The sequence below is a fragment of the Rattus norvegicus genome, assembly GCF_036323735.1.
Source record: "Rattus norvegicus strain BN/NHsdMcwi chromosome Y unlocalized genomic scaffold, GRCr8 chrY_unlocalized_8, whole genome shotgun sequence".
Taxonomy (NCBI): domain Eukaryota; kingdom Metazoa; phylum Chordata; class Mammalia; order Rodentia; family Muridae; genus Rattus; species Rattus norvegicus.
The window spans coordinates 377727-401605 of NW_026947411.1; the positions used below are offsets into that span (position 1 = coordinate 377727).

General features: G+C 38.2%; 1 long non-coding RNA gene across 2 annotated transcripts in view; it reads right to left on the reverse strand.

The window, feature by feature from the left end:
* Window positions 1-21796, reverse strand: part of LOC134484800 (uncharacterized) — a 31634-nt gene extending 9838 nt beyond the window's left edge. Inside the window, exons 1-2 of one of the 2 annotated variants that reach the window (XR_010062606.1) lie at window positions 19988-21796; window positions 5923-6024 (exon numbers count right to left, since the gene is read on the reverse strand). This is a non-coding gene — a long non-coding RNA (uncharacterized LOC134484800). Of the gene's footprint in view, window positions 1-5922; window positions 6025-7868; window positions 8158-19987 lie in introns of those variants that run through there. The other variant, XR_010062605.1, reaches the window with a different exon arrangement.
* Between the last annotated feature and the right edge of the window lie 2083 nt (window positions 21797-23879).

The window sequence follows — 23879 nt, forward strand, 5'->3', positions numbered from 1 at the left end:
TTTTCTCTTTTTACAACAGATCATGAACCAAGGTGATGATCAAGAATCCAATAGCATTCCTTAGAGTTTACTGAAAAGTTTTATTTTCTAAGTAAGAGGACACAGGCTCTATGTTAAGGCATGTGATAACTTAAGGCCAGGAATTCAAACAATGAAAAAGCGAAGCAGCCTGTACTGACAGGCTGTAGGTCCGCTGCTCTGTGATAAGTAAGGGCAGCTCAGAGAGTTAAGAGAGTAAAGCTGCTTTTTAAAGAAAGTTGTTTAGAAAGTTTTTCAGGATACTCATATTCTTTTTAAGGTGGGCTCCAAGTGAATTTTGGGATTAAATCCTAGCTACACAAGGTACTTCATTATTAAAGGTATTATTAAAAAGTGATAAAATTTGGTTTTAGAAAGAAGAGTGTAGGGACATTTCCTGAAACAGGGGGGATTTTCATAAAAGCTTCAGAACTTAGATAAGGAAAAATTAGTCACTACCACCAAGTAGAGAGTTGTGATAAATGTCTGTAACAGCAGGCAGAGTGAATGCAGACATATATTGTAGAAGTTATTAAGGTTAAAGAAAAATCTGTGGCTCCGGGTAGAGAGCTTAAGTGATGGATATATTTTGGGCTAAAGCCCTGAGTTTTAAGTTGCATATTGATTATAGAATTGATAGAATGTTGTGGTTTGCCTTGAAATTTTCTCTGAATTTGTTAAATAAAGGCAAGAGCGTGAGATTTGGACAGAGGGAAAAGTCAGGAGCAAGAGGGGGATTAGATTCAGAGAATAGGGTTAGAGAGGACAGTTGCTGACAGTTGAGCCAGTGGAACCTGAGCAGGAGGGGGAGAGGATGGAACAGTTGGGAGTGTGAAGGGAGGAGAAGGAAGCAAGGAGGAGAAGGGAATGGTTTAGAGACAGGATGGGGAACTGAGAAGAGTTAGAAGAGACAGGAGATGGAGATAGGGGAGGAGAAGGAAGCTAGGAGGAGAAGGGAACGGTTTAGAGACAGGATGGGGAACTGAGAAGAGTTAGAATTGACAGGAGATGGAGAGAGGGGAGAAGCTAGGAGTCTTTGTAAGAGAAAGAGAAACTAAAGCATGAAAGGGTTGATATATTTGGGAGAGTGAGTAAAGAAAGAGAGAGAGAGAGGAGAAGCAAGGAGTCGTTGTGGGAGAAGCTGGAGACTTGGTAAATATAAGGTGCAAGGGATAGATGGTACCGGGCTTTGTATGTTTAAGTGGGCAATTATATCTTACCAATTGGAAATAAGATTATTGTGTGGTGTGTTTTTATATGTAAGAGTCTCACTGTAAGAAAGTGTGTGGCTGGGCTGTGTTTCTGCCAAGATATCCAGCAGATATCTGGGGCACTGAGGTGTGGAACCCAAGCAGGGTAAACCAACCAGAGAAAAACATTTACTGTTTCATTTTTATTTTTTATTTTTTATTTTTATTAATTTTTACAACAACAATAGAAGGTGCTTAAGTTTGTTTTAAGGAGAGTAAAGAGACTACCTGAATCACGTGGTGATTTTCATCTGTGGTTTGAAACTTAGGGAAAAATTGGTCTTATTTTGCAGTTTGTGTCTGACACTGATATCTGGGAGATAGAATTGTTTCTAGTTGAGACTTCATCATCTCAGTCTTTTCACTAGTAATAATCTGAGTTCCATTCCTTGACAGTGACCTTTTAGATTTCTGAATCAATAGGTGTGATTAGGTGGCAGATTTCTTTAATTTCTTTTATTTTTTTTAGCAAATTTTATTCCTTTTTTCAATTGGATAATTCTATATTTACAATTCAAATGTTATTTCCTCCCCAATTTCCGGCCCATAAGATCCCTAAACTGTCCCTCTCCCCATTTCTACAATGTCCCTTACTGCTCCTTGACATTCCCTTGAACTGGGAGTCAAACCCAGGGAGGATGAAGGGCTTCTCCTGTTGAAGCACAAAAAAGCCATCCTTTGCTACATATCCAGTTGCAGCCATAGGTCTGTCCATTTAGTCTTTGAATATTGGTTTAGACCCAGAAAGCTCTGGTTCATTGTCATTGTTGTTCTTATGGGGTTGAAAACCACTTCAGCTCCTTTAATTCTTTCTCAAAATATACCAACAAGAGGTCTGTTTTCAGTTCACTGGTTTGCCACTTGCATTCACTTCTCTGCTTGACAGGTTCTTCCTGTGTCTCTCAGGGAAGATCTATATCAGCTTCCTTGCAGAATGCACTGCTTAGCTTTATCAACATTATCTAGTTTTTGTGGCTAGTAAATATACATTTGTTGGCTCGTACAGCTGGTTAGGTGCAATTTTAAAATGGATTCTGCACAACTATGTCAAGATTTTATAATCCACAAATGAATATGACCAATAGACTCCCTCCTGTTCATATGAACATATTGGTTTTGAGGTTTTACTGGACCTAAAGCCATTCCTCTCACTGCCCATCCTCCTGAATATTATGTTTGGCCTGTAGAAATAATCATGGTAGAACATCCATAACCCTCAAGACAGGGACTGGGAACACAGGAAGGTAGATATATGAGAACTGATATCTAATGGGACAAGAGAACTGCATTCTACACTCCATGGTGTTTTTTGCATTACTGATGTCTGGTAATTTTTGGATAAAATAAGGTTTAGGGAGTTTATCCTTTGAAGTAGGTACATAATATTTAAATTATTATACTCTATAGCTGAGTCCCCTTTGTTGAAAAAATCATTTAAAAAATTGGAATTGGAAAACAGAAGTTTTGAGTACACATTCAGGAATATATTTATAAAGTCCCCTATCAAGGAATGTAAAATAAGAAAATGTAATGTGAAATTCATTCAATTAAGGTCTGTAGAAAAAATATTGGCTTGTGGAAAACATAGAAAACCTAGGAAATTGAATTGTATGTCAGAGGAATGGAATTGGGAATAAAATGATTGTCCAGAAGAATCTACTTCACCCCATGTTCCTAGATCATTTCTCTGTGTGCCCAGTGCCTGACCTTCTACATTTACAGCATGTATACACTAATGAAGCAAGAAGTAGTTTCTAACTTTAGGGAGATGTAGTATGTAAAGGTGTCCATTGTATAACCAATTCTATATGGGTGATCCCCTTCCCATCCTCCCCCCATTACCTCCCGCCCCCCAACAATCACGTTCACTGGGGATTCAGTCTTAGAAGGACAAAGGACTTCCCCTTCCACTGGTGCTCTTACTAGGATATTCATTGCTACCTATGTGGTCAGAGTCCAGGGTCAGTCCATGTATAGTCTTTGGGTAGTGGCTTACTCCCTGGAAGCTCTGGTTGGTTGGTATTGTTGTTTATATGGGGTCTCAAGCCCCTTCAGGGTCATCCAGTCCTTTTTGTGATTCTTATAATGCAGTTCCCTTTCTCAGATCATTGGTTTGCTGCTGGCATTCACCTATGTATTTGCTGTATTCTGACTGTGACTCTCAGGAGAGATTTACATGTGGTAACTGTCAGTCTGAATTTCTTTGCTTCATCGATCTTTTCTAATTGGGTGACTGTATATGTATAGGCCCCATGTGGGGCAGGCTCTGAATGGGTGTTCCTTCTGCCACTCATTTGATCTTTGCCTTCCTATTCCATGCCAAGTGTATTCTGGTTCCACTTTTAAAGAAGGAGTGAAGCATTCGCATTTTGATCATCCGTCTTGAGTATCACGTGTTCTTTGCATCTAGGATATTTCATGCATTTGGGTTAATAGACACTTATCAATGAGTGCATACCATGTGTGTTTTTCTGTGATTGGGTTACGTCACTCAGGATGATATTTTGCAGTTTGATCAATTTGCCTATGAATTTCATAAAGGCGATGTTTTTGATAGCTGTGTAATATTCCATTGTGTAGATGTACCACATTTTCTGTATCCATTCCTCCCTTAAAGGGCATCTGGGTTCTTTCCAGCTTCTGGCTATTATAAATAAGGCTGCTATGAACATAGTAGAACACGTGTCTTTTTTTTATATGTTGGGGCATCTTTTGAGTATATCCCCAAGAGAGGTATAGCTGGATCCTCAGGTAGTTCAATGTCCAATTTTCTGAGGAACCTCCAGACTGATTTCCAGAAGGGTTGTACAAGTCTGCAATCCCACCAACAATGGAGGAGTGTTCCTCTTTCTCCACAACCTTGCCAGCACTTGCTGTCACCTGATATTTTGATCTTAGCCATTCTCACTGGTGTGAGGTGAAATCTCAGGGTTGCTTTGATTTTTATTTCCCTTATGACTAAAGATGTTGAACATTTCTTTAGGTGTTTCTCTGCCATTCCGTGTTCATCAGCTGTGAATTCTTTGTTTAGCTCTGAACCCCATTTTTTAATAGGGTTATTTGACTCCCGGCGGCTGTCTAACTTCTTGAGTTCTTTGTATAATTTGGATATATATATATATATATATATATATATATATATATATATATGCCCTCTATCTGTTGTAGGATTGGTAAAGATCTTTTCCCAATATGTTGGTTGCTGTTTTTTCCTAACCACAGTATCCTTTGCCTTCAAAAGCTTTTCAGTTTTATGAGATCCCATTTGTTGATTCTTGATCTTAGATCATAGGCCATGGTTTCTTCAGGAATTTTTCTCCAGTGCCCTTGTTTTCCACACAGCATGCACTTCTTAGCATCATCAATCTTATCTAATTTTGGTGTCTGAAATATATATAGAAAATGTATGCACACACACACACACACACACACACACACACACACACACACACATTTTGCTGGCTCCTACCGCTAGGATGTTGGGTGGAATTTTAATATGTTTTCTGGGAAACTAGGTCATGAATGTAGAATCACCAAATGACAATGTCAAATAGACTCCCTCCTGTTCTTATGAAACTATTGAAGTTGAGGTTTATCTCGACCTCAAGTGATTTTTCTCCCTGCCCATCCTCTTGAATCTTATGTTTTACCAGAAGAAAGAATCGGGGTAATTTATTTAAAACCCTCAAGTCTGTCCCTGAGAACTCAGGAATTCAGATATTAGAGTACTGATATCTAATGGGACTACAAGAAACATAATCAGTAGTTCATTTTGTCCTTTGCTTTACTGATGTCTGGTAATATTGGGATAAAATAAGGATTTGGGAGTTTATCATTTGAATTAGGTACACTATATTTAAAGTCTTAGATTTACTCTATAGCTCGACCCTCTTTGTTGCCAAAATCAGTGCAAAAAATGAATTGGAAAATACAGTTTTTGAGTACACAAATATATATACAAAGGAATATATACAAAGTCTCCAATAAAAGAAGTACAATAAGAAAATGTAATACAATATTCAGTCAAAATACTGTAGGGCAAATTCTGTCCTTTAGGAAACAGAAAACCTAGGAAATTGCACTGTATGTCACAGGAATTGATCTGGGAATAAAATTATTATCCAGAAGTATCTCCTCTACTCTGTGTGTCTAGATCATTTCTACCCCTGCCAAGACTAACTTTGTCCATTCAGTACATGTAAACAGTAATGAAGCAAAGAGAAGTCTCTAGCTTTAGAGAGACGGAGTACATAAAGGATTCCCCTGTGTTACAGGGCACATACCTGGAAACGGCACTCTCGAAACTGCTCAATGTAAAGAAAGCTGTTTAGAGGTAGGCCATGGAAATTCTCAGTTACATCATCATTAGGCCCTCCATGAAAAAATCTCTTGTATCCTGGAGATCCCTAGTTTCTCCTGTGATATCATGTTGTCATGTCTGCAACGCCTCTCGTATATTCCTTCAGAACCTATAGGTTTTACTAATTGGCCTCTATTTCAGAGGAAACATCAATTTGGGAGTGAGAACAAAGAGGATGAAAAGCTCAGAGATGGGGAGAATGAAGATGGACTTCTGTCTTGGTATAAAAAAAAGGAAGAAATATGTCCACCCAGAGAAATCTCACTGAGTCCTTGGTAGGAGTTGAGTAGTTACCTTGAAGAGATAGAATTGATCTGAGCCTTCCACACATGGGATCAGGAGCTCGGAGCTCGGAGCGTGTCAGAAGCATCTGGACTTCCCTGCTTCAAGTGGTTCCTGTTAGTCAGAGAGTTTATATCATTAATATCTTTATCCCAAAAACCAGGCGTTGCGAAGGGCACTGTTCTTTTCCTTAGAGCTGATGGCTTTTATTTTTTTTTTTTGCCCAGAAGAAAAAGGTCCTAAGGAAGAAGTGAAAGACAAGTATTGTCTCTTCAGCTCACAGTAAACTCCTCGATTATTTGGATACCTATAGTGCAGTTTGACTCTGATACTGGTATTTGGGAGAGAGACATGTTTATAGTTCATCATATCATTTTTCCACTAATATTACTCTGTCTCCCATTGCCTGGTTGTGACCCTTCAGATTTCTCAGTCAATATGTCTGATTAGATGGCAGTTTTCATATCTTTAACATATTTAATTCTTTTTATTTTTTAGCAATTTTTTTGCTTTTTAATTTGATTTTTCCATATTTACATTTCAAATATTTTTGCCTTTCCCAGTTTCCTGTCCATAAGATCCCTCCCCGTCCCCCCACACTTCTTATATAATTTCCCTTTATGCCCTTTGACATTCCCTTGAATTGGTAATAAAACCTAGTTTAGACCAAGGGCATCTCCTTCTATTGGTGCCCAGCAAGGACATTCTCTGCTACATATGAAGTTGGAGCCATAGGTCTATCCATGTACTATATTTGAATATTCATATAGTACAAGAAAACTCCGGTTCGTTGGCATTGTCTTTTTTATTGGACTGAAAGCTCCTTCAGCTCGTGTAATCCTTCCTCAAAAATCTACCAACAAGAGATGTGCTTTCAGTTCACTTTTTTGTTACTACCATTCACTTTTGTATTTGACATGTTCTAGCTGTGTCTCTCAGGAAAGACCTATATCCATATCTTCTGATCATGCAATTCTAAGTTTCATCAATCTTATTTAGTTTTGGTGGCTGATACACACACACACACACACACACACACACACACACACACACACACACACACACACACATATATATATATATATATATATATATATATATATATATATATATCTGTATATCTATATCTATATCTACATCTACACCTGCATCTCCGTCTACAGAGATGGAATTTTAACATGGATTCTGGGGAACAATGTCAAGAAAGTAGAATCTAAAAAGGACAGTGCAAAATAGACTCTCTCTTGTTCTTATGAATCTAATGAAACTGAGGACCTCAAGCCATTCCTCACCCTGCCAAACCTCGTGAATCTTATGTTTGGTCTGAAGAAAGAATCATAGTCAAGCATCCACAACACTCTAGTCTTGCCACGGGAACACAGTAAGGTAGATAATGCAGGACTGGTATCAAATGGGACTAGAGAACCGAATTCTACAGTCCATGTTGTTTTTTGCTGTACTGATGTCTGGTAATTTTGGGATAAAATTAGGATTTGTGAGTTTATCATTTCAAGTAGGTACACAATATGTACACTGTTATACTCATTCTAGAGCTGGGCCACATTTGTTTACAAAATCATTGCAGAAAAAGGAATTGGAATACGGAATTTTTGAGTACACATTCAGAAATATTTATAAAGTCCCATATCGAGGAATGTACAGTAAGAAAGTGAAACACAATATTAATTCAATTGAACGTCCGTAGTGAAAATACTGGCCTTTGGGAAGCAGAGAAGAGAAACAAAATTGAACTGTTTTTCACGGAATGTACCTGGGAATAACATTAATATCCAAAAGAATCCCATCCATTCTATGTTAAAAGACCTTTTCTACCCATTCCAAGCCCTTGACTAACTTTTTCTGTTCAGAGCATGTAATCTCATATAAAGCAAAGCGAAATCTATAGTTTTACAGAGATGGAGGATATAAAGGTTTCCACTGTGTCACAGGAGACATACCAGGAAAGGACACCCTCAAATATGGTCAATGTAAGGAAAGCTGTTCAGCAGGTAGGCCATGGCAGTTCTCAGTGATATCATCATTAGGCCTTGCCTGAAAAATCTCTTGTAACCTGGAGAGATTTTTCTTCTGTGATGTCACAATTGTTGTCATGACTTCATCTGCATCTCAGGTATTCCTTCAGTACCTCTAGGGTTCAGTAATAGGCATCTAATTCAGAATAAACATCCATTTGGGAGTAAGAACAAAGAGGATGAAAAGATCAGAAATGGGTAGAAGGAAACTGCCATTCTGCCTTTGTCTAAAAAAGGGAAGTAATATGTGTGCTTGGGAAAACTCAGTGCTTCCTTGGTAGGGGTTGACTGGCATTGCTGAACAGATAGCCTTGATCTGAGCCATCCACATATGCAAATCAGGAGCTGGGACCCTCTCAGAAGCATCTGGACTTCTCTTTTCTTATGGTTCCTGTAAATCAGAGTTTTTATATAATCAATTTCTTCATTCCAAAAGCTAGTTGTTGGGAAGGGCACAGTTGTTCTCCTCAGAGCTCATGGCTTTTACTCTTTTTGCCCTGAAGAAAAATGTCCAAAGAAACAAAGAAAAGACATGTATTGTGTCCTCAACTCAGTGTAAATGCCTCCATGCTTTGTATACCTGTAGAGCAATTTGTGTCTGACACTGATATCTGGAAGGGATCTAGTTGAGACTTCATCATCTCAGTCTTTCCATTAGTATTACACTGAATACCATTTCCAGACAGTGACTGTTTGGATTTCTCTGTCAATAGGTTTGATTATCTGGCAGGTTTCTTTTCTTTCTTTCATTTTTTTTTATTTTAATACAATTTTATTGCTTTTTTATTTGGATATTTCTACATTTGCATTTCAAATGTTATTTCCTTTCCCAGTTTCTTTTCCATAATTGCCCTATCTAAATCCGCTAACCTTCTTATATAACCCACCTTACTGCCCGCTGACTTTCCCTTGAACTTGGAGTCAAACCCAGGCAGTACCAAGGACTTCTCCTTCCATTGGACTTCTCCTTCCATTGGTGACCAACAACGCTATCCTTTGCCACAGATGCCGTTGGAGCCATAGTTCTATCCATGTATAGTCTTTGAATATTGGTTTAGTACCAGAAATCTCTGGTTCATTATCATTGTTGTTCTTATAGGGTTGAAAGCACCTTTAGCTCTTTTAATCCTTTCTCAAACTCTACCAAAAAGATGTCCGTTTTCAGTTCAATGGCAGCATAGACTACTTAGCTTCATCAATCTTATCTACATTTGGTTGCTGAGTGTGTGTGTGTGTGTCTGTGTGTGTGTGTGTGTGTGTGTGTGTGTGTGTGTAGAGCTGAACAATGAATTCTCAACTGAGGAATATCAACATCCTTAGCCATTAGGTAAATGGAAATAAAAAAAAAATCCTGAGGTTCCACAGCACACCAATCAGAATGGCTAAGATATATTTGGTGCCTCATACAGCTAGGGTGTTTTGTTGATTTTTAACAAGGATTCTGTGAAACTAGGTCAAGAATTTAGAATCCACAAATGACTAAGCCAAAGAGACTCCATCCTATTCTTATGAACCTATTGAAGTAGAAGATTCACTGGACCTCAAGCCCCTCATCCCTCAGCCCATGACATGAACCTTATGTTTGGACTTCAGAAAGAATCATGGTAAAACATCCAAAACCCTCAAGTCTGGCCCTTGAAACACAGGAAGATAGATATTAGAGAACTGCTATCTAATGCGACTACAGAAATGTATCATATAGTCTATGCTGTCCTTTGTTTTACTAATATCTGGTAAATTTTGGATAAAATAAGGATTTGGGAGTTTATCATTTAAGTAAATACAAGATATTTAGAACTATAGAGCTGGGCCCCCTTTGTTTCAAAATCATAGCAAAAAATGGAATAGGATAATAGAACATTTGAGTACACATTCAGCAATATATATATATATATATGTGTGTATATATATATGTATATATATGTATATATATATATACATACATATATATATATATTCCACTATCAAGAAATGTACAAAAAAATTTAATAAAATATTCACTAAACAAAAGGTCTGTAGGGAAAATACTGGCCTTTAGAAAAGAGAGATATCTGAGGAAATTGTACTATAAGCCAGAGGAATGGAACTAGGGATAAAATTATTATCCAGTAGAATCTCCTGCACTCCATATTCTTAGATCTTTGGGACACATGCCAATGCCCTGACTAACTTTCTCCATAAGAGCATGTAACCACGAGTGATGCAGAGAGAATTCTGTAGCTTTAGAGAGATGGAGTACGTAAAGGTTTCCACTGTGCCAAAGGAGACAGACCTAGAAAGGACACCCTCGAATCTGGTCAATGTAAGGAAAGCTGTTCAGTAGGTAGGCCCTGCCAGTTATCAGTGACATAATAAATAGGCACCACCTGAAAAATCTGTTGTAACTGGAGAGCCCTAACTTCTTCTGTGATGTAACAAGTATTGTCCTGACAGGAACTGCCTCTCAGATATTCCTTCAGTACCTCTCCAGTTTACTAATAGGCCACTTATTCAGAGTAAACAGCCATTTGGGAGGGAGTACAAACAGGATGAAGAGATCAGAGAAGAGGAGAAGGAAGCTTGCCTTCTGTCTTAGTATTAAAAAAAGTGAAGATATAAGTGGTACTGGAAAGTTCAGAGAGCCCTTGGTAGGGGTTGAGTGGTATCACTGAAGAGATAGACTTGATCTGAGCCTTACTCATATGGGAATCAAGAGCTGGAAGCTTCACTGAAGCATCTGGACTTCCCTGATCTAATGGTTCCTGGATGTCAGAGGATTTATCTCATTCATTTCTTTATTGCAAAGCCAAGAGTTTGAGAGGGCACAGTTGTTTCTCTGAGAGCTATGGCCTTAATTATTTTTGTCCTAAGAAAAAGGTCCTAAAGAAGGAGGATGGACAAGTATTATGTCCACAGCTCAGAGGAATCTCCTCCAAGATTTGGATACCTATAGTGCAGTTTGTGTCTGACATTGATATCTGGGAGAGAGAGAAGTTCTTCTAATTGAGACTTCCATCATCTTTGTCTTTCCACTAGTATTACTCTGAATACCACTATAGATTTCTGAGTGAATAACTGTGACTAGTTGGCAGTTTTCTTTATTTTTATATCTTTCTTTCTTATTTTTTATAAAATTTTAGTGTTTTTAAAGTGGATGAGTCTATATTTACATTTAAAATATTATTTCCTTTCTTAGTTTCCTGCCCATAAGATCACTACATGTTCACAATCCTTTCTTATCTAACCATACTTCTACCCCTTGACATTTCCTTGAACTGGGTGACAAACCAACGTAGGACCAAGGACTTCTCTCTCCTTCCATTGGTGCCAGCAAAGCCATCCTCTGCCAAATATACATTTGGAGCCATAGGTCTATCCGTGTTCATTCTTTGAATATTGGTCTATTACCAGAAAGCTCTGTTTCATTGACATTGTTTTTCTTTTGGGGTTAACAGCACCTTCAACTCTTGTAATCCTTTCTCAAAACCTACCAACAAGAGGTCTGTTTTCAGTTCACTGGTTTGCCACTAACATTCACTCCTGTATTTGATATGCTCCAGCTCTCTCTCAGGCAAGACCTATATCCAGTTCCTGGTAGAATGCACTTAGCTTCCTAAATATTATCTAGTTTTGGTGGCTGATATATATATATATATATATATATATATATATATATATATATATATATATATATATATATATACACATATATATTACTTTTGGTGGCTCCTACTGTATGAAGTTAGGGGGAATTTTATCATGGATTCAGTGCAACTGGGTCAAGAATGTAGAATCCACAAATAGAATTGGCAAATAGATTCCCTCCTGTTCTTATGAAACTATTGAAGTTGAGGTTTCCCTGGTCCTGAAGCCATTCTTATCACTTCCCATACTTCTCTATCTTATGTTTGGCCTCAAGAAAGAATCATGGTAAAATATCCAAAAACCTCAAGTCTAACCCTGAGACACTGGAAAAGAGATATTGAGGAACCGAGATCAAAAGGGACCTGAGAACCAAATTCTATACTCCATGTGGTCCTATGGTTTATTGATATCTGGAAATTTTTGGATGAAATAGGAATTTGGAGATTGCCATTTGAAGTAGTTGTTATAATCACTCTATAGCTGGGCGCCTTTGTTGCTAAAATCATTGCAGAAAATGGAAGTGGAAAAGCAAATTTTTGAGTACAAATTCAGGAATATATATAAAGTCACCTATCAAGGAATATTCAATAAAAATTGAAATACACATGCATTCAATTAAAGGTCCGTAGGGAAAATACTGGCCTTTGGGAACAGAGAAAATGAAGAAAATTGAACTGTGTGTCACAGGAATGAACCTGGGAAAGAAAATATTATCTAGAAGAATCTCCTAAACTCAAATTCCTAAATCTTATCGACTCATGCCAAGACCCTGACTAACTTTGTCCATTCAGAGCATGTAACCACTAATGAAGCAAAGAGAAGTCACTAGCTTTAGAGAGACGGAGTACGTAAACATTTCCACTGTGTAATAGGAGATATATGTGGAAAGGGCACCCTCAAATCTGGTCAATTTAAGGAAAGCTCTTTAGCAGATAGGCCATGGCAGGTCTTAGAGACATCATAGTTAGTTCATTCATGAAAAATCTCTTCTATCCTGGAGAGCATTAGCTTCTTCTGTGATACCACATGAGTTGTCGTGACTGCAACTGTCTCTCAGATATTCCTTCAGTAACTCTAGGTTTTACTAATTGGTCTCTAAATTCAGAGCAAATTGGGGAGTGATAACAAAGAGGGTGAAGAGATCAGAAATAGGGAGAAAGAAGCTGGTCCTCTGTCTTGGTACAAAATACAAGGAACAAACATATGGTCCTACGGAAAGCTCAGTGAGACATATATAGGGGTTGAGTGCTATGGGTGAAGAGATAGCCTTGATCTGAGCCTCCCACATAAGGGAATCAGGAGCTGGGAGACCCTCAGAAGAATCTGGACTTCCCTGTTCTTACTGTTCCTGGAGAGTTTATATCCTTCATTTCTTACTTCCAAAAGCCAAGTGTTGTGAAGGGCACAGTTGTTTTCCTAAGAGCTCATGGCCTTTACTCAATTTGTCGAGAAGAGAAGGTCATAAGGAAGAAGTGAAAACAAGTATTGTGTCCCTAGGTCTGAGTAAACTCCTCCATGCTTTGGATATCTATAGTGCAGTTTCTGTCTCACACTGATATTTGGAAGAAAGAAGTGCTACTAGTTGAGATTTCATCATCCCAGACTTTCCACGAGTACTACTCTGACTACTTCACTATTTAATTACTTCACTATTTTACTTTACTATTACACTTCGGATTTCTGAGTTAATATGTGTGATTACTTGGCAGGTTTCTTTTCCTTTATATCATTCTTTTTTTTATTTTTTAGAGAAATTTATTGATTTCTTAATTGGAATTCTCTATATTTACATTTAAAATATTCTTTCCTATCCCAGTTTTCTGCCCATAAAATCCCTAACCATTCCATTTCTTTCTTCCCTAACCAGCCTTTCTGCTGCATGACATTCCCTTAAACTGGGAGACAAGCTAGGGAAGACAAGTGCTTCCTTTCCAATGTTGCTCAAAATCTCATCTTCTGCCACATATGCATTTGGAGCCATAGGTTCAATGTACGTTCTTTGTATATTGGTCTAGTATGAAAAAGTGGTGGTTCATTGGCATTGTTGTTCCTATTGGGTTGAAAGCACCTTCAGCTCTTCTAATATTTTTTTTTCAAAAATTACTAACAAGTGGTCCGTTTTCAGTTCACTAGTTTGCTACTAGCATTCACTTCTGTACTTGACTTGCTGTATCTCTGTCTCTCAGGAAATATCTATATCCAGTTCATGGAAGAACGCACTTCTTACCTTCATCAATCTTATCTAGTTTTGTTGGCTGATGTAAACATATATACTTTTGGTGGATCCTACATCTATGTAGTTAAGAGGAATGTTAACATGGATTCTGCACAACTATTTCAAGAATGGAGGATTCACAAATGACAATTTTTAAAAGAATCCCTCCTGTTTTTATAATCTATTGAAGTAGACCTTTAAAAGGTACTCAAACCATTCTTCTCCCTGCCCATCATCCGGTATCTTACTTTTGGCCTTCACAACACAGGAAGCTAGAGAGTGTAGTACTGATATCAAATGGGACAAGAAACTTAACTCAATAGTCCATATTGTCCTTTGCTTTCCTGATGTCTGGTAATTTTTCAAGAAAATAAAAATTTGGGAGTTTACCATTTGTAGTAGGTACACAGTATTTACACTTTTATATTCACCCTTTAGTTGGGCCCCCTTTGTGACCAAAATCATTGCAGAAAATGGAATTGGAAAACAGAATTTTTGAGTACACATTGAGGAATATTTACAAAGTCCCCTATCAACGAATTTTCAATAAGAAATTGAAATACAATATTCATTCAATTAAACGTCTGTAGGGAAAATACTGGCCTTTGGGAAACAGAGAATACCTAGAATATTGAAGTGAGTCACAGGAATGAACCTGGGAATATAAGTACTATCTAGAAGAATCTCCGACACTCCATGTTCCTAAATCTTTTCTACCCATGCCAAGACCCTGACTAACTTTCTCCATACAGAACATGTAACCTCTATTGAAGTAGACAGAAATCTCTAGCTTTAGAGAGATGGTGTACGTAAAGGTTTCCTCCGCATCAATGGAGATGGACCTGGAAAGGGCACCCTCGATCCTGTCAATGTAAGGAAAGTTGTTCAGGATGTAGGCTATGGCAGTTCTCAGTGACATCACCATTAGGCCTTCCCGAAAACACTCTTGTAACCTGGAGAGTCATACCTTCTTCTGTGATTTCACAACTGTTCTCATAACTGCAACTGCTTCTCAGATATCCTTCAGGAACTCTAGGGTTTAATAATTGGCCCCTAATTCAGAGAAAATTGGAGAGTGATAACAAAGTGGATGATGAGATTGGAAATAGGGGAAAGGAAACTGGCCTTCTGTCTTGGTATAAAAACAAGGTCGTTTGGAAAGCTCAGTGAGTTCTGGGTTGTGGTTGAGTGGTATCGCTGAAGAGATAGCCTTGATCTGAGCCTTCCACATGAGGAAATCAAGAGCTGGGAGACTCTCAGAAACATCTTGACTTCCCTGTTTTTATGGTTCGTGGATGACAGAGGGATTATATCATTCATTTTTTTATTCCAAAACCAAGTTTTATGAAGTGCACAGTAGATTTCCTGAGAGCTCATGACCTTTACTATTTTTGTCAAGAAGAAAAGGACCTACGGAAGAAGAAAAAACAAGTATTGTGTCCCTAACTCAAGTTAAACTCCTCAATGCTTTGGAAACTTATAGTGCACCTTGTGTCTGACACTGATATATGGGAGAGAGAAGTGCTTCTAGTTGAGACCTCAACATCTCAGTCTTTATACTAGTATTAACCTGACTTCCACTTCTGAGTCAATATGTTAGAATATTTGGCAGCTTTCTTCTCTTTTATATCATTCATGTTTTTTTTTTATTTTTTAGCAATTTTTTTTCTATTTTACTAGATGTTTTATATATACATTTAAAATATTATTTCCTTTCCCAGTTTCCTGACCATAAGTTCCCTACCAGTTCCATTTCCTTCTTTTCTAACCAGCCTTTCTGCCGCATGACATTCCCTTGAACTGGGAGACAAACTAGGGAAGACAAGGGCTTCTCTTTCCAATGTTGCCCAAAAAGGCTATCCTCAGCAACATATGCATTTGGAGCCATAGGTCAGTCCATGTACTTTCGTTTTATATTGGTCTAGTATAAAAAGTCTCTGGTTCATTGGCAACGTTGTTCTTATGGGTTTGTTAGCACCTACAGCTCTTCTAATTCTTTTTTCAAAATTTACCAACAAGAGGTCCATTTTAAGTTCACTGGTTTGTTACCAGGACTCACTTCTGTATTAGACATGCTATATCTGTGTCTCTCAGTAAATATTTATATCTGGTTCCTGGCAGAATGCACCTCTTACCTTCATCAATTTTATCTAGTTTTTTTGACAGATGTATACATATATACATTTGGTGTCTCCTACACCTAAGTGGTTAAGTGGAATGTTATCATGGATTCTGCCTAAATATGTCAATAATGTAGAATTCACAAATGACTATTTCAAATAGACTCTCCTGTTTTTATGAACCTATTGAAGTAGATGTTTAACTGGTCCTCAAGACCTTTTTTGCCCTACCGATCATCGGGTATTTTATGTTTGGCCTTAAGAATAATCATGGTAAATTATCCTATACTCAAGTCTGGGCATGCAAACACTGGATGTTAGATAGAGTGTATTGTTATCAAATGGGACTAGTGAACTTAATTCAATAGTCCGTGTTGTTTTTTGCTTTCCTGATGTCTCATAATTTTTTGTTAAATAAGGATTTGGGAGTTTATCATTTGAAGTAGGATTACAGTATTCACACTGTTATACTCACTCTGCAGCTGGGCACGGTTTGTGACCAAAATCATTGCAGAAAATGGAATTGGAAAACCGAATTATTGAGTACACATTGAGGAATATTTACAAAATCCGCTATCAAGGAATTTACAATAAGAAATTGAAATACAGTATTCATTCAATTAAATGTGTGTAGTGAAAATACTGGTCTTTGGGAAACATAGAAAACCTAAAAAATTGAACTGTATGTCACAGGAATGACCTGTCAATAAAAATATTATCTAGAAGTATCCCCTACACTCCATGCTCATAAATATTTTCCACCCATGCCAATACCCTGACTAACTTTCTCCATTCAGAGCATGTAACCACTAGTCAAGCAGAGAGAAGTCTCGAGCTTCAGAGAGATGGAGTACCTAAAGGATACCACTGTGTTACAGGAGATGGACCTGGAAAGGGCACCCTCGAATTTGGTCAGTGTAAGGAAAATTGTTTAGCAGGTAGGCCATGGCATTTCTCACTAACATCACCATTAGGCCCTCCCTGAAAATTCTCTTGTAACCTGGAGAGCCATAACTTCTTCTGTGATGTCACAACTGTTGTCCTGACTGCAACTGCCTCTCAGAAATACTTCAGTATTTCTAGGGTTTACTAATTGGCCTCTAATTTAGAGCAAATAGGGGAGTGAAAACAAAGAGGATGAAGAGATTGGAAATGGAGAGAAGGAAGCTGGTCTTCTGTCTTGGTATAAAAAACAAGGAAGAAATATGTGGTTTTTAGGAAAGCTCAGTGAGTCTTTGGTAGGTGTTGAGTGATATCACTGAAGAGATAGCCTTATCTGAGCCTTTCAGATATGGGAATCAGAAGCTGGGAGCCTGTCAGATACATCTGTGCTTCCCTGTTCTTATGGTTTCTGGAAATCAGTAGGATTATATCATTCATTTCTCTATTCCAAAAGGCAAGTGTTGTGAAGGGCATATTTGTTTTCCTGAGAGGTTATGACCTTTACTCTTTTTGTCAGAAGAAAAGGTCCTAAGGAAGTAGTGAAAAACAAGTATTGAGTACTGAGCTCCGAGTAAACTCCTCCATGTTTTGCATATCTATACTGCAGTTTGTGTCTGACACTGATATCTCGGAGAGAGAAGTACTTGTAGTTGAGACTTCATCATCTCAGTCTCTCCAATAATATTACTCTGAATACCACTTCAGATTTCTGAGTCAATATGTGCGATTACTTGGCAACTTTCTTCTCTTTGATATGTTTCTCATTTTAGCAAATTTTATTGCTTTTAATAACTGGATGTTTCTATATTTACATTTAAAATATAATTTTCTTTCCAAGTTTCTTGCCCTTCATATCCCACTTGTTCTCTTTTCCTACTTCTCTAACCAGTCTTTCTGTTTGTTGACATTCCCTTGAACTGGGAGACAAACTAGGGAGGACCAAGGGCTTCATGTCCATTGTTGCCCAAAAAGGCCGTCCTCAGCAACGTATGCATTTGGAACCATAGGTCAGTCCATGTACTTTCTTTGTATATTGGTCTTGTAAGCAAAAGCTCTGGTTCACTGGCTTAGTTGTTCCTATGGGGTTGAAAGCACCCTCAGATCTTCTAATCCTTTTTCTAAATTTACCAAAAAGAGGTATGTTTTCAGTTCAATGGTTTGCTACCAGCATTCACTTCTGTATTCGACATGCTGTATCTGTGTCTCTCACTAAATATCTATATCCAATTACTGGCAGGATGTATTTCTTACCTTCATCAATTTTATCGAGTTTTGTTGGCTGATGTATACATATATACATTTGGTGGCTCCTACACCTAAATGGTTCAATGGAAAGTTAACATGGATTCTGCCCAACTATGTCAAGAATGTAGAATTCACAAATGCCAATGCAAATAGACTCCTTCCTGTTTTTATGAACCTATTGAAGAAGATGTTTCATTGGTCCTCAAGACATTCTTCTCCCCGCCCATCATCTGGTAGATTACATTTGTCCTTAAGAAAGAATTATGGTAAAAAGTCCTGAACAATCAAGTCTGGCCATGGGAACACTGGAAGGTACAAAGGGTTGTACTGATATCAAATGGGACTAGAGGACTGAATTCAAACTTCATATTGTCCTTTGCTTTCCTGATGACTGGTAATTTTTTGATAAAATAAGGATTTGGGAATTCATCATTTGAAGTAGGTACACAGTATTCACACTCTTATACTCACTCTATAGCTGGGCCCCCTCTCTGACCAACATCATTTCAGAAAATGTAATTGGCAAATGGAATTTTTGATTCCACATTGAGGAACATTTACAAAATCCCCTATCAAGAAATTACAGTAAGAAATTGAAATACAATATTCATTCAATTAAAGGTTTTAGAGAAAATATGGCCTTTGGGAAAGAGAGAAAACCCAGAAAATTGAACTGTATGTCACAGGAATTACCTGTCAATAAAACTAATATCTGCAAGAATCTCCTACACTCCATGTTCCTAAACCGTTTTTACCCATGCTATGCCCCTTAATAACTTTCTGCATTATGAGCATGTAACCACTGGTGAAGCATAGAGAAGTCTCTACTTTAGAGTGATGTAGTACATACAGGTGTCCTGTGCCACATGAGACATACCTGGTAATGGCACTCTCGAATCTGGTCAATGTAAGGAAAAGTGTTCAGCAAGTAGACCACGGTAGTTCTCAGTGACAGCATCATTAGGACCTCCATGAAAACTCTCTTATAACCTGGTGAGCCCTACCTCCTTCTGTTGTCATGACTGCAACTGCCTCTCAGATTTTCCTTCAATAACTCTAGGGTTTACTAATTGGCCTCTAATTCAGAGACAATTTGGGAGTTAGAACAAAGAGGATGAAGAGATATGATATGGGGAGAAGGAAGCTGGACTTATGTCTTGGTATAAAAAACAAGGAAGAAATATGAGGTGCTTGGGAAAGCTTAGTGTGTCCTTGTTAGGGGTTGAGTGGGATCACTGAAGAGATAGCCTTTTTCTGTGCCTTCCACATAAGGGAAACAGGAACTGGGAGACTCTCAGATGCATCTGCACTTCCCTGATCTTTTGCTTCCTGGTAGTCAGAGACTTTATATCATTCATTTCTATATTCCAAAAGTCATGTGTTGTAAAGGACACAGTTGTATTCCTGACAGATCATGGACTTTATACATTTTGTCAAAAAGAGAAAGTTACTAAGGAAGATGGGATGGACAAGTATTGTGTCCTCAGCTCAGAGTAAACTCTACAGTGTTTTGGATACCTATTGTCCAGTTTCTCTCTGTCTGAGACTTCTATCTTGGAGAGAGAAGTGCTCTATTTCAGACTTCATCATCTCAGTCTTTCCACTAGTATTACTCTGTCTATCATTTTAGATTTCCAAGTCAATACTTATGATTAGTTGCAGGTTTTTTTTTTCTTTTATATCTCTCAATTTTTAGCAAATTTTATTGGTTTTTTTAACTGGATGTTCCTTTATTTACATTTAAATTGTTATGTCCTTTCCCATTTTCTGGCCCATAACATCCCTATCTGGTCCCCCTGCCCGTCTTCTATAACCCTTCTTACTACCCCTTAACATTCCCTGGAACTTGGAGTTAAACCTAGGGAGGACCAAGGACTTCTCCTTCCATTAGTACTCACCAAGTCCATCCTCTTCCACATATGCAGTTGGAGCCATAACTCTGTCCATGTACATTCTTGAACATAGGTCTAGTATCAGAAAGCTCTGGTTCATTAGCATTGTCGTTCTTATGGTGTTAAAGCCCCTTCAGCTCTTGTAATCTTTCCTGAAAATCTACAAACAAGAAGTCCATTTTCAGTTCACTGGTTTGCCACTAGCATTCACTTCTGTATTTGGCATAATCTAGTTGTGTCTCTCAGGAAATATCTATATCTGATTCCTGGAAGAATGCACTTACCTTCATCAATCTTGTCTAGTTTTGGTGGCTGATGTATATGTATGTACTTTTGGTGGCTCCTACAGCTCTGAGTTTAGCTGGAATTTTGACATGGGTTCTGCATATCTAGGTCAAGACTGTAGAATCCACAAATGGCAACACCAAATAGACTCCATCCTGTTTTTTGAAACTTCTGAAATTGAGGCGTCACTGGTCCTCAAGTCATTCCTCTAGATGCCCAGCCTCCTATATCTTATGTTTGGCCTTAATAACTAATCATGGTAAAATACTCAAAACCCTCAAGTATGGGAATGAAACTCAGGAAGGTAGATATTGCAGAACTGATATCAAATGGGACTAGAGAACCGAATTCAATAGTCCATGTTGGGCTTTGCTTTTCTGATATCTGGTAATTTTTTGTTAAAATAAGGATTTGGGAATTTATAATTTGAATTAGGTATACAGTATTTACAGTGTTATGCTTACTCTATAGTTGGGCCTCCTTTGTTGCCAAAACCTTTGCAGAAAATGGAATTGGAAAACAGAATTTTTGAGTACACATTGAGGAATATTTTCAAAGTACCCTATCAACGAATTTTCAATAAGAAATTGAAATACAATATTAATTCAATTAAACGTCTGTAGGGAAAATATTGGCCTTTGGGAAACAGAATACTTAGAATGTTGAACTGAGTCACAGGTATGAACCTGGGGATATAAGCATTATCTAGAAGATCTCCTATATTCCATGTTCCTAAATGTTTTCTACCCATGCCAAGACCCTGACTAACTTTCTCCATTCAGAGCTTTTAACTACTAGTGAAGCAGAGAGAAGTCTCTAGGTTTAGAGAGATGGAGTATGTAAAGGTTTCAACTGTGCAATAGGAGACTCTCCTGGAAAGGACACCCTCGAATCTGGTCAATGAAAGGAACGCTGCTCAGCAGCTAAGGACATGGCAGTTCTCAGTGACATCATCATTAGGCCTCACTGAAAAATCTTTTGTATCCTGGAGATCCCTAGCTTCTTCTGTGATGTAACAAGTATTGTCCTGACAGGAACTGCCTCTCCGATATTTCTTCAGTACCTCTCTGGTTTACTAATTGGCCACTAATTCAGAGTAAACAGCCATGTGGGAGTGAGAACAAACAGGATGAAGAGATCAGAAATGGGCAGAAGTAAGCTGGCCTTCTGTCTTAGTATTAAAAAAAAGAAAAAAATAAGTGGTATTTGGAAAAGCTCAGAGAGCCCTTGGTAGGGGTTGAGTGGTATTGATGAAGAAATAGACTTGATCTGAGCCTTCCACATATGGGAATCAAGAGCTGGAGCATCTGGACTTCCCTGTTCTTCTGGTTCCTGGATGTCAGAGGGTTTATATCATTTATTTCTTTATTCCAATACCAAGTGTTATGAACGGCACAGTTGATTTCCTGAGAGCTCATGACCTTTACTCTTTTTGTCAAGAAGAAAAGGTCCTAAGGAAGAAGGGAAAAACAAGTATTGTGTCCCTAACTCAAGTTAAACTCCTCAAGGCTTTGAATCCCTATAGTGCAGTTTGTGGCTGACACTGATATCTAGGAGAGAGAAGTGCTTCTAGTTGAGACTTCATCATCTCAGTCTTTATACTAATATTAACCTGACTACCACTTCAGATTTCTGAGTCAATATGTTAGATTACTTGGCAGCTTTCTTCTCTTTTATATCATATTTTTTTTATTTTTTAGCAATTTGTTTTCTTTTCAAACTACATGTTTCTATATATACATTGAAAATATGATTTCCTTTCCCAGTTTCCTGCCCATAAGATCCCTACCAGTTTCATTTCCTTCTTCTCTAACCAGCCTTTCTGCTGCATGACATTCCCTTGAACTGAGAGACAAACTGTGGAGGACAAGGCCTCTCTTTCCAATGTTGCCTAAAAAAGGCCATCCTCTGCCACATATGCATTTGGAGCCATAGGTCTGTCCTTGTACTATTTGGTATGTTGGTATAGTATGAGAAAGTTCTGGTTCATTGGCATTGTTGTTTGTATGGGTTTGAAAACACCCTCAGCTCCTCTATCCTTTTTCAAAATTTACGAACAATAGGTCCGTTTTCAGTTCAATGGTTTACTACTAGCATTCACTTCTGTATTTGACATGCTGTATCTGAGTATCTCAGGTAATATTGATATCCGGTTCCTGGCAAAATGCATTTCTTACCTTCATCAATCTTATATAGTTTTGTTGGCTGATGTATACATATATACTTTTGGTGGCTCCTACACTTATGTGGTGAAGTGGAATGATAACATGGATTTTACCCAACTATGTCAAGAATGTAGAACTCACAAATGACCATTTCAAAAATACTCCTTCCTATTTTTATAAACCTAATGAAGTAGATGTTTAACTGGTCCTCAAGCCATTCTTCTCCTTTCCCATCATCCAGTATCTTATGTTTGGCCTTAAGATAGAATCACGTTAAAACATCCTAAAACCTCAAGTCTGGCCATTGGAATACTGGAAGCTCAATAGTGTAGTTCTGATATCAAATTGTACAAGAAACCGAAATCAATAGTCCATGTTGTCCTTTGCTTTCCTGATGTCTGGTAATTTTTCAATAAAATAAGAATTTGGGAATTTATCACTTGAAGTAGGTACACAGTTTTAAACTTTTTATACTCACTCTATACCTGGGCCCACTTTGTGACCAAAATCATTGCAGAGAATGGAATTGGAAAACAAAATTTTTGAGTACACATTGAGGAATATTTACCAAGTCCCTTGTCATGCCCAACCTCGACCAGCAAAAAAGATATGACCAATGAAGATCTTCTTCAAGCAGTTTTACTCAGGAACCTTGAAACAATCTTCTGACCCCGGGGAACCCCCGGAGAACACTTAAATAGCTAGTGCTGGCTAATCCCAGCAAGCTATCTGGGTCATGCAGACAGGCTATCACTATGCGGAAGCTAGCAAGCCTGGCAGGTATAGCCAAATAAGGACTTGCTTACTACAAGGAGCGCACACTGTTCGGAGGGTGGAAAGTGGAACCAGCACGATCTTTGACGCGCGTCACGTCACAGCCACCTATAGTTCCACCTTTTTGTTTAATTAACCAAGCAGGCAAAGGCACCACTGAGTGTGGTGACCCCCACTGTCTTAGGATCATCCCTTCATTAAACCAGTCTTATGACACCTCTTTGCCCACCAAGTTCCTTAGCTAGAAGAGAGGTTGCCCATAACTGGGGAGGGTCACTCACACATACTCATGCCTGAGGTACAACAAGGTCTTCTGAATAACCTTAAGCCAGGCTTGAGGGGACTGTCCTGCTTCAATTGCTGCAAATACCTGTACCACCATAACAGCGTGCCGCCTCTGAACAAACCTCATTCTACAGAGACAACACAGGCACACTAGGCAGACCAGCAGCAAGAATCCAACTAGGGTTCCCATACCCTCCCACTCCCTCAGATGATTCATAGCAGCCTCAATCCAAAATGACAATCCCGTAGCCAGTCTAGCATATGCACGTGTGGAGTTCACCGTCACGATGGCTGCACATAGCTGAACCATTAAGAAATCGAATTCTCCTGTCCAATTTCCTAGAAGATAACTTGACAACTTTTTAGAAAAATTAGATGAGTGGATTTAA